The sequence below is a fragment of the Leopardus geoffroyi genome, chromosome D3, assembly GCF_018350155.1.
Source record: "Leopardus geoffroyi isolate Oge1 chromosome D3, O.geoffroyi_Oge1_pat1.0, whole genome shotgun sequence".
NCBI lineage: Eukaryota > Metazoa > Chordata > Mammalia > Carnivora > Felidae > Leopardus > Leopardus geoffroyi.
This window is the reverse complement of record NC_059339.1, coordinates 820472-836405: the sequence shown is the minus strand read 5'-3', so window position 1 is coordinate 836405 and position 15934 is coordinate 820472.

Below are 15934 nucleotides of genomic sequence, written 5' to 3'. Positions count from 1 at the left end.
GTGTGCCTCCGTCCCCGTGCCAGCAGGCACCCGCAGGGTCCCACTTGGGACAAAGAGGTGTGAGTGGTGGAAGCTTCCGGAGCCCTGGAGTGGCAGAGCCCATCCCCCCCCCCCCCCCCCCGTGTGACTCAGTGGCCCGGCCAGGACTCGCTGCTCAGCTTGTCCCCTGGAGGAAGAACACAAGCCTGCGTGTTGGAATAAGCTGTTCTAGTGAGAGGCCGCCGGCCTGCGGGCAGCTCCCTGCGCGGACCCCTGGCCTCGGTGACTCCCCACCAATACCTCCGGGATGCGGAGAAGTCCAGCAATAAGACTGGCCAACTAGTGGGAACCGTCTCTGGTCATGAGAATCGTGCCGTGAGAAACGGGACGGGCAGGACACAGCGCATGTTTAGGAGAATGTTCTCAACTGCCGTGGGGAGTACACGCTCAGCTTTGTAAACTCAAGGAGGACAGTTACTCAGAAAGCCCAACGGACGGAACCGACGCGGACTGCGACTTGCCCGGGGTTGTCGCCTGCTTCTGTTTGTTTCCACAATAAACACAATTTACTAACATGATCCAGAAAGAGTACACTTTACTTTTAGGCTCATCAAAACACAAGGAGTAAAAAGGTCACCAGGGGGGCGCCTGGGTGGCTCAGTCGGTTAAGCTTCCAACTTGGGCTCAGGTCATGATCTCCTGGTTCCGAGTTCGAGCCCCACGTCGGGCTCTGTGCTGACAGCTCAGAGCCTGGAGCCTGCTTCGGATTCTGTGTCTCCCCCTCTCTCTGCCCCTTCCCTGCTCATGCTCTGTCTCTCTCTGTCTCAAAAATAAATTAAAAAAAAAACATTAAAAAAAAAAAGTCACCGGGGCGCCTGGGTGGCGCAGTCGGTTAAGCGTCCGACTTCAGCCAGGGCACGATCTCGCGGTCCGTGAGTTCGAGCCCCGCGTCGGGCTCTGGGCTGATGGCTCAGAGCCTGGAGCCTGTTTCCGATTCTGTGTCTCCCTCTCTCTCTGCCCCTCCCCCGTTCATGCTCTGTCTCTCTCTGTTCCAAAAATAAATAAACGTTGAAAAAAAAAAAAAAGTCACCAGGGTGCACCTGCACACACACCCCTTCACTGAGCCCCCAGCGCCCCTGCCGCCCCCCAAACAGCCCCCGCCCCTCGCTCCGGGCGGGCTCAGCAAAGGCTGCAGGACGGATGCCGCCCATCTTTATTTCTAGGCCATTTAAGAGCCTCCTAAAATCTACTAACTTCCAGGCTAAAAATCATTAAAAATCAAATGAGTTTTCCCACCGATAGAAGTCGAGATCGTCTCTCATTCTCAGGGAGACCAGAACTGAGCGGTGGCCTCTCCTGCGGGGACAAGGCAGGGAGGGGCCGGGACGCACCTGCTCTCCTGAAGGAGAGGAACGCCAGCGCTGAGCCCAGGGTGGGTCCGGAGCCTTCCAGGACGCGCCCCGAGGCACATCCCGCAGCGGCCAGATCTGGTCCCTCTGCACCCAAGTTCCCTCCGGCAAGTCCCGGCCTCCCCATCCCAAGGGGCGGGGTCCCGAGACCTTGCCGGGGGCAGGGGTCTCCACAAGCATGTGCACGCGCAAAGCGGTGGGAGCCCATGGGGCCAGTCCTCACCGGGCGCCCTCGGGCCTGGCGGTGTGGCCTCCCTGCTCCGGCCCCTTGTCGTTCCCCCTCGGGGAGTCAGTCAGCTTTTGCCAATGACGCTTTGTGACACGTCACCCCCGAAACCCAGTGGTTGTCAACAGGCGCTCCTTCCAGGGTCGGAAGGCCGGCGGCGTGGACGCTGGTGGACCCAGCGGACAAGCCGAGCTCAGGACCCCGCGCCTCGCCTGGGTCGGAGCAACCCGGGGTCCGTTTGCTCTCTCTGGTTTAACCCTCAACAAAGGGGTCCGGTGAGACCCCTGCCCCTGCTTTCCTCCTTCCCTGGGGAGCGGCAGTCAGGGAATGAGCTGTGTGTGTCCCACCACCTCTTCCCGGCCAGGGTGGCCTGGCCCTTGGCCTCTGTCCCCCTCCCTCCAGCTCTGCCTGTGAATTTCCACGCGGCAACGACACGCATCCTGGTCCGGACGTCGTGGGCTCAGCGTCAGGACGCATGTGCCCGGGTGGTGGCTATCGAGTGACGTGGACAGACTGTGTGTGCTCTACGAGCCAAATCGGCGGTAATTATTCCCTGTGGCAGATCTGGAGCAAACACCCTCCAATTTATCGTTGCCATTTGGGTACTAAAATGAACGATTTGAAAGAGAAAGGCTGGTGAGTGAACAAAGCCCTGAACACGCTCACCGATATTTCGTCTTCAGAGGAGCAAACCGTGGGCATGTTTATATCCTGTCCTCTTTCTGGCTGAGGCCTCGGAGCCTGGGGCCTGCTTCGGATTCTGTGTCTCCCTCTCTCTCTGCCCCTCCCCTGCTCACCCTTTCTCAAAAGTAAACGTGGAAAAAAAATTTTCTTAAATAAATAAAAAGAAAAAAAAAAAGAAAACTCTCCCAGACGCCCCAGAGCCCAGAAGCGCGTCGTGCAGCCGCGCTCAACAGCAAGGCAGTAAACGAGAGCCACGGCTTCTAGCGGGCTCGTCGCTGCCCCGGACAAAGGGGGCAGGACCCTCGGCAGGTCCCTGCGGAGACGCCCCCCAGGACACAGAGCGTGCATTCCCCAGTGTGAAGGAACTCAGGACCCACGAGCCCTTCCTGAAGGAGACTGAGCACTGGATCCGTGGGAGGATGTACCCAAAGCGCTGCTGGACTCGCGGTCACAGAACTGGACGTCAACGCTGTAAAGCGGGACCGCGTAAAAAGACGGATACGGCCAACAAGAGTCAGAGGAGGAAGGACAGAAGAAGGCAGAAGGAGCGTATCGATGAAGGGGAAGGCCGGGCATCTCCTTTTCCACGCCCTCTCCAGGCACCCGCGTGGGCTCAGCAGCCCGGAAGCTCTCCTGACCCCTGGGATTTCTGTGGGGACCTCATCACATGGGCACCTGCCTACCTGAGTTCGTTGGCACACGAACCCTTTGGGGAAAGAAGCCTGCATTTCTATCTTTGTACTTTTCTTCACTGATTCCATTCTTTGGGAGAAAATGCTTTCTTGCACAAAAACAAGAGAGTACCTTTCTCCAAAGGAAAAATACAGAAGTGCCAGAAGCAAATGTGCCAGGATTTTACCAGCTGCTACTGCTGGGCCATAACAGTCCAAATGCGTTCCTAGCGCTCCGCACCCCCCCACCCCTCCCACTGTGTTCCCCCGTGGGCCTCTGCGTGGATGCACCCCAACCCAGGAGTCTACACAGCAGCAGGGATCACCCTCCACCGAGGGGGCCAACGGATGCCCTTCTGGGTGCAGGCGAAGTGATCTGGGGGCCCCGAGACATGACTCCCATTAGCTGCAGATGCCTCCCTGCAGGGGTGACGGGCCTAGGAGAGGCGGTCGAGGGGAAGGTGACCTCAAGGTCTCAGCCACCCCAGGCACGGGCCCCAATCTGGGGAGGGAAGTCGGGTGACAGTGACACTCCCACCACCCCAGACTCGGAGCTCAGCACCCCCGGCAAGCGGGGTCTCCTCGCGCTCAGCCGGCTGTGAGCTGCTCAGCAATTTGGACCTTTCACTCCTGACCAGGCCCAGTGTGCTTTCTCCGGTCTCCCTCCTTCCTCTCCTCCCTGCAGCTGCAGGGTCACCCCCCCTCCCCCATGGGGAAGAACTCCCGCCCTCCCAGTGAGGAGGGTTCGTGCCCCCCCTAGCAAGGAGGAGTCATGCCCCCCCCCCCCCCGAGTGGGGAAGGACGCCCGCCCCCTCCGCGGGACAGCAGGGCGGTTGGAAACGAACCCTCTGCTGGGCCTCCTAAAACCGTGGGCAGGAAGAGGCGGGGGCGCGGACTGCCCCTAACCGCCCTTCCAGAAGTCCGATGACTTGGCCAGAAGGCAGCCGGGAGCCCCCCAGCCCCCGGGCAGCAGCCCTGCACAGGTTTGGGTGAGGAGCCGGTTTCGGGTTTGCACCTGTCGGTGCGGCCCCGCGGTTGGAGCGGTTCCAGGGCCCCTGCCCAGCGCTCCCGGGCCCGGCCGCCACCGAGCTAATTGCTTCATAACGGATGTGCGGGAACAGTCGGCAATCCGACACCGGTTCTCTGTCCACAAGTTGAGATTTGATGACTTTTTTATCACTAAATTAAATTCCTTCTCTTGCTTGTCTCCTTACATTAAATCTCTTTAAATCTTAATAGAGTGCAGCCTCTCCCTGCAGCTCAGGCCACTGATAAGGCACGTGGGCTCTAGAACCCAGGGCTGGAGGGGTGGGGGGCAGGCGAGGAGGAGAAGGAGACGGCCGGCTCCGGAGGCTGGAAGGCCCAGGGGCGGAGAGGCTCCTCGAGCCGGGATGATTCTTGCAACTCAGAACACAAGCTGGGACACCACAGACGTGGCCAGAGGCCCCTAACGGTGCTCCTGCCGCCTGCACCTGGTTTCCCTCGCACCTGGCCCCACCCGGCCCCGCCTGGCGCTCCCGGGCCCAAGCAGTTGGCGGAGCCCAGCTCCCCTTGTCTGCACTCAGGCGCCACCTTGCGGTGGGGCGGTCTGGCGCTCGTCAGGTATCCGCGGGGCGTGCAGGGTGTGGCCATCAGGAGCTCGCCGTCCGGAAGCCCGTCTGCAGATGCGAAGTGTTTACTCCCACAAGCGACGAGGGTCGGGGCTCGTTCTCAGTGCGCATCCGCTTGATCTTCTTGAAAACCAGGCTCGGGGCTGGGGCGCAGTGTCTCGGCAATCACGCACTCCCTGGCTCGACGTGATCGGTCCGGTTCTCGCACGAGGACTTCACGCACCGTGAGCGCGTCCCTCCTTCAAGCCTGCAGCAGCTTCGGGAAGTTGCTCGAGTGCGCTCCCTGGGAGGATCCGGCTCTGCCACACCTGGACCCGGACCCCCTCCACACCTGCGTGTCCGCAAACGTGAACCACAACGGCGGCCCCGCGTGCGGAAGGGAGAAGACGGTGTGGGCTGGGGTGGCCGCCAGCAGGGATGCAGAGGCAGGCACACGTATCATGGTGCAGAGGAGGGGAGGGACCCCATGGACTCCGTGGCGTGGGGGAGTGGGGGGTCAGATGCGCTGGCGGCAGGAGTCTAGGCGTGGCGCGGGCCACGCTGCCCAGAGGAGTCAGTGTTTGGGACCGGGGAGCAGAGCCAGGCGGGGGGGCGCGGGGGATGGAGGGGAGGAGGCGGGGTGTGCACAGTGACCTGTCAGAGAAGCCACCGTCACCGCCCGGGGAGGTGGACAGCCGGAGCACAACCGTGTCCTGGCAGGATACTGACGGAGCGGGAGGAAGGAGGGAAACATAGTGGGGGGCGGGGGGAGCCCTGGCGAGGCGATGGAGGGGGGGCGCCCGGACCCGTGAGTGGTGCTCTTGTCAGGACAGGATGTGGAGTGTGCTGGGGCGGTCACTGCCCCCTTCTTGCAAACAGAGCCCCGGTTTTGTCGGGACAGCGAGTGCCCAGCCCCGAGGAATAAATCATGGTTTATTTAAGCCAATCCTTACAACAGGACTCTATTTCCCATTGCCGGACGTGCACTGTTTCAAACTTCTCTTGAGCAAAGCCGGTTACGTTCATGAGGAAGTGTGCTGGCAGATTCTAGAAAATTTACCCCGACAGAGGAAACCACTTTTCCGCTCGGTCCCCTTCTCCTGCCTTAAATCTCACTGCAGGAGAGTGTCAGCTCGGGGGCTGTGGCAGCTATTTTGTGTTCGTGAGGCAAGCGTGCTGAGGAAAAGGAAATGCAAGCCGGCTGGCAGAGCCACCGGGCTGCCTCACGGAAGGTGGGGCTGCTCCCGTTGAGACCTGTGTGCGGTCTCATTAAAGCCTGCGCTCGGTGGTATCCAGGGGCGGGGTGAGAGGGGCAGCCTGCCCTGCGTGAAGGCAGCGAGGGGTGAATTTCCAGGAGGGAATTCAATGCCAGTAACAAAGTCCATTCTTGTCACCATTATGCCCCAGTCTACTCACTGCCAGTGACGACCCCCCCCCCCCCCCAGTCCCGTGCCCTGCCACTTTTACTGGCTCGTCATCATCGGTCGGGTTTCTGTTCTGGGCATTGTCATTGACGTCTTTCCATCTTACAGCCGTCGTGTGTTCAGTAAAAGCAGGAACGGGGCTGTCTAGTGAGGGTTCCGAGGAGAGAAGAGGTTTGAAATTGTCTCTCTGAGCTGAACTGAGGTCCCTGGTCAGTGCCAAGAGCCCGTCAGGTCGGCAATCACGAGTGTGGAGCGGACCTGTCTCTGCTTCTACGTGACTTTCTCCAGCGGCTGCTGGGTCCCTGGGGCAGAGAAGGGGACCGGTAGCAGTGCATTAGTCCCGGTCAGCTTGCGAGGATCGGGACGTGAGATGCTCTTCCCAGACCACCCGGGGGCGTCCCGCAGCACGGAGGGCAGTGGGGCCAGGCCGACAGCACAGAGAGAGCACACGACCTGTACGTGACCGGGGGCCACGAGAGGAGCCTCGGGAAGACACATCCCGGGGGACAGCGTGTGCGAGATGGACCGCGACAGTGAGTAGGTGCAGGCCTAGCCCATGACTCGGGGAAGTGAGGCAAGAGCTGGCCCCTGGCGTGGTGAGGTCAGGGGCACAGCTGGCCCTCTTGCGCAGCAAACCCCCTTTCGGGGGACCCTCGGCCCACAGAGCCGGGGACTCCCTCCCACGTACAAGGGCAGCCTGCACACCAAACTAGGCCAACGGCAGAGTGCTTTTTCTCCAGAGGCAGCCTGGACTCATTGTGCATGTGGTATCGATTGTAAGACATATTTCTCCCTCTTGTGGATTTACTGAGGTCCTTGGGCTGAGGAATTTGTGATTTTTATAACATTCATTAAATTCTTACTTTTCACTCTCACGGTCTCCTGGGACTTGGCCCTATTCCTTTTTCTCCGGCTTTCTCTTCAGGAAAGCCAGTCCCTGTACCCTAACCCGAATCTCATCCCAACCCAGAGCCCGTGCGCCCCGCGCGCCCCTCCCCAGGCAGCACCCACCGTAACCAGTCTGCAAACGGATGCAATGACAAGTTTGGGACCGTGCCACCGCGGTCCTGCGCCTCCTCGCAGACAGAGGGCCCAACCCTACCCAGCCCCACCCCACCCCACCGCGGGAGGGATGACCTTGGGTCAGGGCGGCAAGGAGAGAGCCTTTTCCTCTGAAGGTGCCAGCCGCCCGCTACCAGCAGGGGTGCATTGGCAACGTAATGAACTCACCCGGGGCTGTGCCCACAGCATGCCGGCTGCAGACGGAACTGGAGAGCTCTGCCCGCACCCGGGTTCCAGCATCCCAACGTGCCCCAGGGCTTCAGGGAGGACAGACAGCCGCCAGCCCAACCACCACCTCCGTCCCATACAAACCAGCATGCTCTAACACAGGGCCACCTCATCTGCCCCGCAGCTGCGCCTGCATGCACGAGTGAGGCGGGGGTCCATGGGTCACCTGGGAAATGGGTCTGGCTTGCTCTCTTGGCATTTCCGAGTTGAACCTCCACCCCAACGGTCTCGAATGCGTCTGTAATTATCAGAGGGGGAGCCACCCGCTCAGTACAGAACATTGTCCCTTCTGTTGAGCTGAATGGTCTCCGGGACCCGACCCCAGTGTGCCCTCTACATCCCCAGGATGTAGCCCTGCTCCGCTGTGTCCGTCCCAGTGAGACTCCGCCCCCTGCCCAGCTCTGCCCCTCCCCCTGATACCCCGCCCCCTAGCTCTGCCCCTCCCCGTAAACCCCCTCCCCCCGTCCAGCCCGGCCCCTCCCACTGACACCCCGCCCCCCCAGCTCTGCCCCTCCCAGTGAGACCCCGGCCCAGCCCAGCCCCGTGAGGCCCCGCCCGGCCCCCCCCTTGACACCCCGCCCCCCACCTCTGCCCCTCCCCGTGAGAACCCGCCCCTTGCTCAGCCCGGCCCCTCCCCGTGAGACCCCGCCCCTTGCTCAGCCCCTCCCCGTGAGGCCCCGCCCGGCCCCTCCCCTTGACACCCCGCCCCCACCTCTGCCCCTCCCCTGAGACCCCGCCCCTTGCTCAGCCCGGCCCCTCCCCGTGAGACCCCGCCCCCCGCCCGGCCCTGCCCCTCCTCGTGAGACAGCTCACCACCGGGACCACCTCCCAATTCACAAAAGTCACGTATTGGAGCATCCGCCCCAGGGGTTCTCCAGGCTGCTAATTCATTCCGAATCCTTTGAGGAGAACAAAAGCAGACTTGGGGAAAACATGACAAATTGCTTTCCCAAAACTCGCGAGAGACCAACAGAGCGCCGCCAAAGGAGGCTGTCAGAGGCCCGCAGCACCGGGGTTTCGCTTCTGAGAAATTCCCCTTCTTGCTCAGAAAGCTGCAGTCGTTATTTCTTTATTCCCCGGTTTTTGCCTTTTGGTATTTCAGAGTGAAATGCATTATCCAAATGAGCCCCCTTTTCAATGACAGAAAACACAAAGTGACATCAATTTCCGTGTTTAGAGTGGAGGAAAACGCCAGCCGTGGCGAAAAACGAGGCTCCCAGTGAGCGCAGATAACCACCGGCCCCCTGCACGGGCTCCCCTCTCCACAGTCACAGCGGAGACAAGCGGGACAGGCCAGAGCCACGCGCCCTCATCCTGAGTGCGAGGGACAGAGAATGTCGTCCACACCTGCTCACTCGTCGGCCCCTCGTGGGGGATCAGCTGTCGGATTCGCTCCCACCTGGGTCTGGCTGCAGGGTCAGGGCCCTGGGCTGCTGCCTGGTGCCCACTCCTGTGAGTCCTGCGTCTCGGCACCGGCTCCCCCCACGTGGTATCAGACGCAGCAGAACCCCGAGGGGTTGCTACCACATCTAGTCCCAGAATGCGGAGGGACAGGAGGAACCCGGCCCCACCTGGAACCACCGGGCTTGAGCCGAATCACCTGGCCACGCCCAGCTGTGTGTGTGGGTGGGGGGGGAGGCTGGGAAGCCTGTCCTTCCCACAGGGGCCACGTGCCTGGCTGAAGTCACAACGCTGCAACAGTGGAGGAGGGGAGACAGATACCAGAGACCATGTCAGACGATGGAGGGGTCACTGTTCATAGAGCAGAGAGCGAGCCCAGACCAGGTTTGTCTGTGCCGCTGCCGTAACAGAACACCACAGACTGTGAGTGGGGGCCTCATCAGCAACAGACATCGATTTCTCTTCATTCTGGAGGACAGAAAGTCCAGGATCAGGTGCCAGCATGGTCACCTTCTGGAGACCTTCCTGTGGGTCACAGCCAGGACCCCTCGCTGTGCCCTCACAGGGCAGAAGCGGGGACCACTGTGCAGCCTCCTTGAAAAGGGAGCCGATTCCCTGCACGGGGCTCCACCCTCCAGGCCGCGACACGTCCCGGGGACCCCACCTCCAAAGAGCATCGCCTCCACGCGCTAAGACTCATTGGTACGAATTTGGGCGGGCACATTCAGACCACCACAGACCAGACCCCACAGGAGGGAGTCTCCGTGCTGGAGCAGGGCTGACGTGGTGTGCAGGAAGGTGGTTGGAAACCCAGAGAAGCCACAAAAGTGTAAGTCGTATCCCCTCCAAGCCCAGCCAGCCCCCAGCCCCCCAGCCCCTTCCAGCCTCAGAGTCCTCAGATGCCATTTGGGTGGCAGTCCTTTCCGCATCCTTCCTCTGGTGCAGCCCCACAACCGAGGGAGCCCTCTCCCCCGGGGCAGCCCTCTCCCGAATTAGCTAATGGCTGTCTACGGAGTGGGAAACACATTCTGACCACAGAGGATGTTGTTTCGCGCCTTTGACAAAGCTCTCCCAATGTGGCGGGCCAGGCTGGCCTTAGCCTAACGCTAAGCCCAGGGGCAGCCGGCCACAGTGGGTGGCTTGCACCTGGCTCTGCTCCTTTGCCCACCTAGTGTCCCCCCCCCATTCCTGTGACACCACTTCCCTAGGGGCCAGGTGAGACCAAGCAAAATCACAGCGTTGATTTAGGGGTGGGAAGGACGGTTGTTCGGGCCCTGTAGGATGCCCTGGAGATCTCTTGGACACCATGAAAACAGGGAGCCCCTCCGCTGAGCTGTCACCTGGCGGGGTGTGCAGGTGGGGGGCTGGGGGCCAACTGAACCCCCGCTTCAAAGTTCGCTGGAGAAGGAAACCAACCTAGGAAAACAGCAGCGTCTTCTGATGTCCTCGGAGGGCCTGGAACCAGTCACAGGGAAGCCTGGGGCTTCAGCTACCAAATGAGGTGAGATTTTACTGCCGGATTCTTAAGCTGCTCTGAGTTGCATTTCTGTCCCTTGTGGATCACAAAAGCTCTGTGACCTCAGGACTTCCTGCCTGTGTGCCAAGAGAGAACTCCTAGCTGGCCCGGAGAGCGGGAGAACAGGCCGGTGCGGCCCGGGGCGTGCCCAGACCACAGCCTCTGGCAGAACCTGCCCCCTTCCAAGGGGTCCCCCGCCCAAGGGGACCAGGGGGTGGCCCCACACCAGCGGCACGCGTGCGCGGGAAAGACGCATCCAGATGCTGGCCCAGGAAGCTCAGAGGGCGCAGGACCGGCTGCAGGTGCACAAACCTGCCGACCCACCTAGGCCCCAAACCACAGCATGGAGGAGGCTCCGGAGGCCTGTCAGACAGGACTGTCCTTACTGCCAGGGGCCTAAGTAAAACCAGCAAGGTTACAGGCTTAGGCCACGTGGGGGGACCCAGCGGCGCGGCAGCCGGGCCTCAGACAGGGTGAGCGGGAGGGTGCCGTGGGCCCCGCTCTGCCGTTCCCGGGCGCCAACCTCCAGCCGCACCCCACACCCCGCGAGCTGGTCCCGCCGCAGCCCTGTTATCGGCCCCTGTGTCTGCCTCCCTCGTCCGGGAGATGGGAGGTGCTCACTGTCAGGGAGAGCACGTGGCAGTCATGAGAGGTGCCACCCCCACTCTGGCCTGGGGGTGGACAGCTGGACAGACCCCCACAAATCCCCCTCACGCGGGTCCCCGCCCACCTGCTCCCACTCACACGGATTCCACCGTCCTGGAACGCCAGGTGCACGCGCGATCGGCATCCCCAAAGGTTTGCTTGACACCTGCCATGCCCACTGTCTCTCCCCTTGACTGGCCCACCAGCTCCGGTCCATAGACCCCAAACGGCAGGACCCTGCAGGCTCAGAGAAAGTGCTGAAGAGGAAGGGTCATGTGGTGGGAGGTGGACCTCGCAACCCCCATGTCCTGGGGGGAGCAGAGATGACAGGTGGCTTCCTGGGGGAGGAGAGGTGGGTGTCCTTTGACATGGGCAAGAGCAGCAGAGGAGGTGGTGCAGCCCTTCAAGACGTGTACATGTGTGTATATGGGTTCTCTCCCAACCCCTGGATTCCAAAACTAGGTCATGACTCCCCATATGGTACCCCAAACACACATGCATGCACACAGGTGCAGGTACACACGCACACATATACACATACACACATATGCACATGCTTGTGCACAGGTACAGGTATGCACGCACACATATACATGTACACAGGTGCGCACACACAGACATGTACATGCACGCGCACGTGTGTGCACGTATACGCATATATACCTATACACACATGCATGCACACCTACGCTTGTACATCCATGTGCATGTATCTCTGTGCGCATATGCACGTATGTGTGTGCACATACACATGTACATGTGTGCGTGCATGCACATATATACACGTGCGCGCAAATGCATGCACACACATACACACATATGCACACAATAAACATGCACCACACACACATACACATGCACGCATGCACACACAAGTGTACGCACAAACACACATGTGTGTGCCTGGTACACATGCATATACACATACATACACATGCACACCTACACACATACACAGCAAATCAAGCGACCTCTCAGGGGAAAGAAATCCACTTTAAGATAATCTCTGCCTATGTGGGGGAAGAGGCCAGTAATTTTAAGACAGCAGCTTCAATTACAAACAAAATGAAAGGGCTGCCCAGAGCCCGCTGCTCCTGGATCAGGATGGGGTGCCCAGATCTGCCCGCAGACTGGCGTCCAGCTTTGTGGGAAGCTGGTGTGGACGAGGGTGTCAGCTCTGCTGGGAAGACCACCTGGTCAGGACCTGGGCTTCGCCGGCTGGCTTTGTCAGCCGGAGGTCAGGGGGCATCGGGCAGGAGGTCAGGCGGCATCGAGCTGGAGGTCAGAGGGCATCAGGCTGGAGGTCAGGGAGCATTGGTAGGAGGTCAGGGGACATCAGGAGGGAGATCAGGGGCATCGGGCAGGAGGTCGGGGAACATCAGGCAGGAGGTCGGGGGGCATCGGGAGGGAGGTTAGCCTGCTGTCTCATCTAGTCAAGGAGGAGTCTGATCGGAGTCGGGGCTGAGGGCAGTGCCCGGCACATCCCAACACTGAGCTTGGAGACAAGGACCCAGGGCCCAAAGTGGGGGACCTGGGGCTCGAACCCAGTCTGACCCCGGTCTGGAAAAGGGGGTCAGGAGATCAAGAGACAGAGACAGAGACAGAGAGACAATGAGACAGAGACAGGGAGATACACAGAGACAGAGAGAATGGCCCGTGCTGCTGACCCTGAAAAGCACAGGTTTTCGTATGAAGAGGCCCTCCCGGTGCCTCCCGCTGCACTGCAGATCAAAGCCTGCCCTTCACAGTCGCCCGACCCGCTGTGTGTGGCATGGAGGGCAGGCCAGCCCGCCACCCCACCGGGCCCTGACCTGCGGGCAAGGTCATGGCTGGGAGGTAGTCCAGGCTGTGGGGCGCTGTTGCCATCTAGTGGGCATGTGTGGTTCTGCAGGCCCTGGGAGCCCCACCTGCCTCTTTTGGACGCCTTACCTGTGTGTAGGTTCACACCTCACTTCCCACAGTTCATGGTCAAAACAGTAAGTGACAGCGGTGACTGCTGTTCCCTAGAGTGGAGGCCACATCTCCACGCCCGGTCCTGTGCCCAGGGCCCAGTGCACCCCCTCACACCCAAGCTCAGGTCCCGTGCTCTGCCCTCACCTTGACAGCTTTGAACGATACTGGCCAGGCATTTCCAGACCACCCTCAGTCTATTTGGGCTGCTCCGATGCTCCCTCGTGATTCTCTGCGGTGTGCGTTTGGGGATAACTGAGCAGAACTAAAGCAGCTTCTCACTGGGGCATGCTGACAACGTGACCTTGACCCCAGGGCTAGGCCTCCTCTTCTGTCAGAAGTGACTCACCCAGTCAGCCCACACTCAAGTGGAGGGGCTGAGGGCTGTGACTCCAGGGCCTTCACAGGGCCCATGACCCCTGCCGCGCCTCTAAAGGGGCGTGGCGGCTGTAGGGCCTCCAAAGGGGCTGGTAGCTCACCCGGGTCCCAGAGCTGCAGTGAGAAGGTGGCTCTCCACCCCACAGGTGCATCACCTGGAGAAGGCACAGGGTGGGCTGAACGCAGCTCTGACACATCCATTCAAGACCCGGGTGGAAACAGGAACAGACCAGGCGGGGAGGGGAAGAACAGGCTGCCGGTGTCTGGTGATGACCTGAGCGGGAGCCCGTCTGGAGCTGGAGGCTGGGAAAGTCTCCTCAGACACCTCCTGGCAACACAGAGCCAGCCATGCGTCCCAGCCTGGGGATGCCCCTCCTGCCAGCCCTGACCCACCTGGATGAACCCTTTGAACAGCCCCCACACCCTGGGTGAGGGTCTCAACCCCCCATCTTCAGGCCAGGGCACGCACACCCTGGGTGAAGAGCGCAGCCGAGTGCCCGTGGGTCTGGGGACAGGACTCAGTCTCCCAAGTGGCCAGGCTTCCACGATTTCTCCCCAAGGAGAGGTGAATCCCGAAGCCTGTGGTGGTTGCTTCTAACATATGCAGCCTGTCTTCCCATGTCTCATCCCCCAACAAATAGATGGTTCTGTGAGAGGCATGAACTCTTGGACATGGTCAGGCTGAAGCTCCTCCCAGACTGAGGGTCCACCCAGGATTGAGGCTCCTCCCAGGCTGAATGCTCCTCCCGGGACTGAGGGTCTTCCCAGTCTGGGGGTCCTCCCAGGACTGTGACTCCTCCCAGGCTGAGGGTCCTCCCAGGCTGAGGCTCCTCCCAGGATGAGGGTCCTCCCAGGACTGTGTCTCCTCCCAGGACCGAGGGTCCTCCCAGGCTGAGGCTCCTCCCAGGACTGAGGGTCCTCCCAGGCTGCGAGTCCTCCCAGGACTGTGTCTCCTGCCAGGACTGAGGCTCCTCCCAGGACTGAGAGTCCTCCCAGGCTGAGGCTCCTCCCAGGCTGAGGCTTCTCCCAGACTGAGGGTCCTCCCAGGACTGAGGGTCCTCCCAGGACTAAGGTTCCTCCCAGGCTGAGGGTCCTCCCAGACTGAGGGTCCTCCCAGGACTGAGGCTCCTCCCAGGCTGAGGGTCCTCCCAGGACTAAGGTTCCTCCCAGGCTGAGGCTCCTCCCAGGAGTGAGGTTCTGCCAGGCTGAGGCTCCTCCCAGGACCGAGGGTCCTCCCAGGCTGAGGCTCCTCCCAGGACTGTGACTCCTCCCAGGCTGAGGGTCCTCCCAGGACTGTGTCTCCTCCCAGGACCGAGGGTCCTCCCAGGCTGAGGCTCCTCCCAGGACTGAGGGTCCTCCCAGGCTGAGGCTCCTCCCAGGACTGTGTCTCCTGCCAGGACTGAGGCTCCTCCCAGGACTAAGGTTCCTCCCAGGCTGAGGCTCCTCCCAGGCTGAGGGTCCTCCCAGGACTGTGACTCCTCCCAGGCCGAGGGTCCTCCCAGGCTGAGGCTCCTCCCAGGACTGAGGGTCCTCCCAGGCTGAGGGTCCTCCCAGGACTGTGTCTCCTGCCAGGACTGAGGCTCCTCCCAGGCTGAGGCTCCTCCCAGGCTGAGGCTCCTCCCAGACTGAGGGTCCTCCCAGGACTAAGGTTCCTCCCAGGCTGAGGGTCCTCCCAGACTGAAGATCCTCCCAGGACTGAGGCTCCTCCCAGGCTGAGGGTCCTCCCAGGACTAAGGTTCCTCCCAGGCTGAGGGTCCTCCCAGACTGAAGGTCCTCCCAGGACTGAGGCTCCTCCCAGGCTGAGGGTCCTCCCAGGACTAAGGTTCCTCCCAGGCTGAGGCTCCTCCCAGGCTGAGGCTCCTCCCAGACTTGGGGTCCTCCCAGGACTAAGGTTCCTCCCAGGCTGAGGCTCCTCCCAGGCTGAGGCTCCTCCCAGGCTAAGGGTCCTCCCAGGACTGTGTCTCTTGCCAGTACTAAGGCTCCTCCCAGGACTAAGGTTCCTCCCAGGCTGAGGCTCCTCCCAGGATTGAGGCTCAGCCCCGCCTGCCAGAGCACTAGGAGCCATGTCCCGTCTGTCCGCTAGGTGTCACGCTTGGCCGTGCGGTGTGCTGGCGCCCCGGGGGCAGGAACCGCGTTGGGAGCCCGCAGGGGCGCACCCGCTGGGCCTGGTTACTGCTGGCCTGGAGCTGGAGGTCTGACGGGCCTCGCCTCCACGGGCACACGCCCTACGCTGTCAGCAAGCTCTTCCTGTGGGGCAGGCCGTCTGCTCACCTAAGCCCCGTGGGCTACCTGCCCCGTCCTCGTGAAGTGAGCCGTTCAGACTGGAGCCCAGTCTGGTGCGCCTTGTCAGGTGGACATGGGAGGGGGAGCCCCCGGTTCCCTCTGTTAATCCAGTCGGGACCAGGCGTGAAAACTGGGTGCTGTGGGCCCACTGAGCGCTGGCGTCCACTGGCGCCCGCCAGGTGCCCGTGAACCGGGCCCACGCTCCGAGTTTGCCAACCTGCAGGCCTGTCCTCGCAGCCCGCAGAGGAGAGACAAGGACAGAGGCAGGTGCTCTGGGGCAGCCCTGGGCGGGCAGAGGAGGCTGGGGGGCAGGACCCGTGAGCTGCTGGCCAGCAGGTGCGTCGTCTGTGTCTGGGCACAGCAGGCGAGAGAGCCCCAGCCCGCAGAGCATCCGACGTGCACCCGGGGAGTGTCTGGAGCCAGACACCCGGGGCTGCAGACCCTCACATCCCTGCTCTGCCTCCTGCGGGCTGCGTGACCACGGGGGCT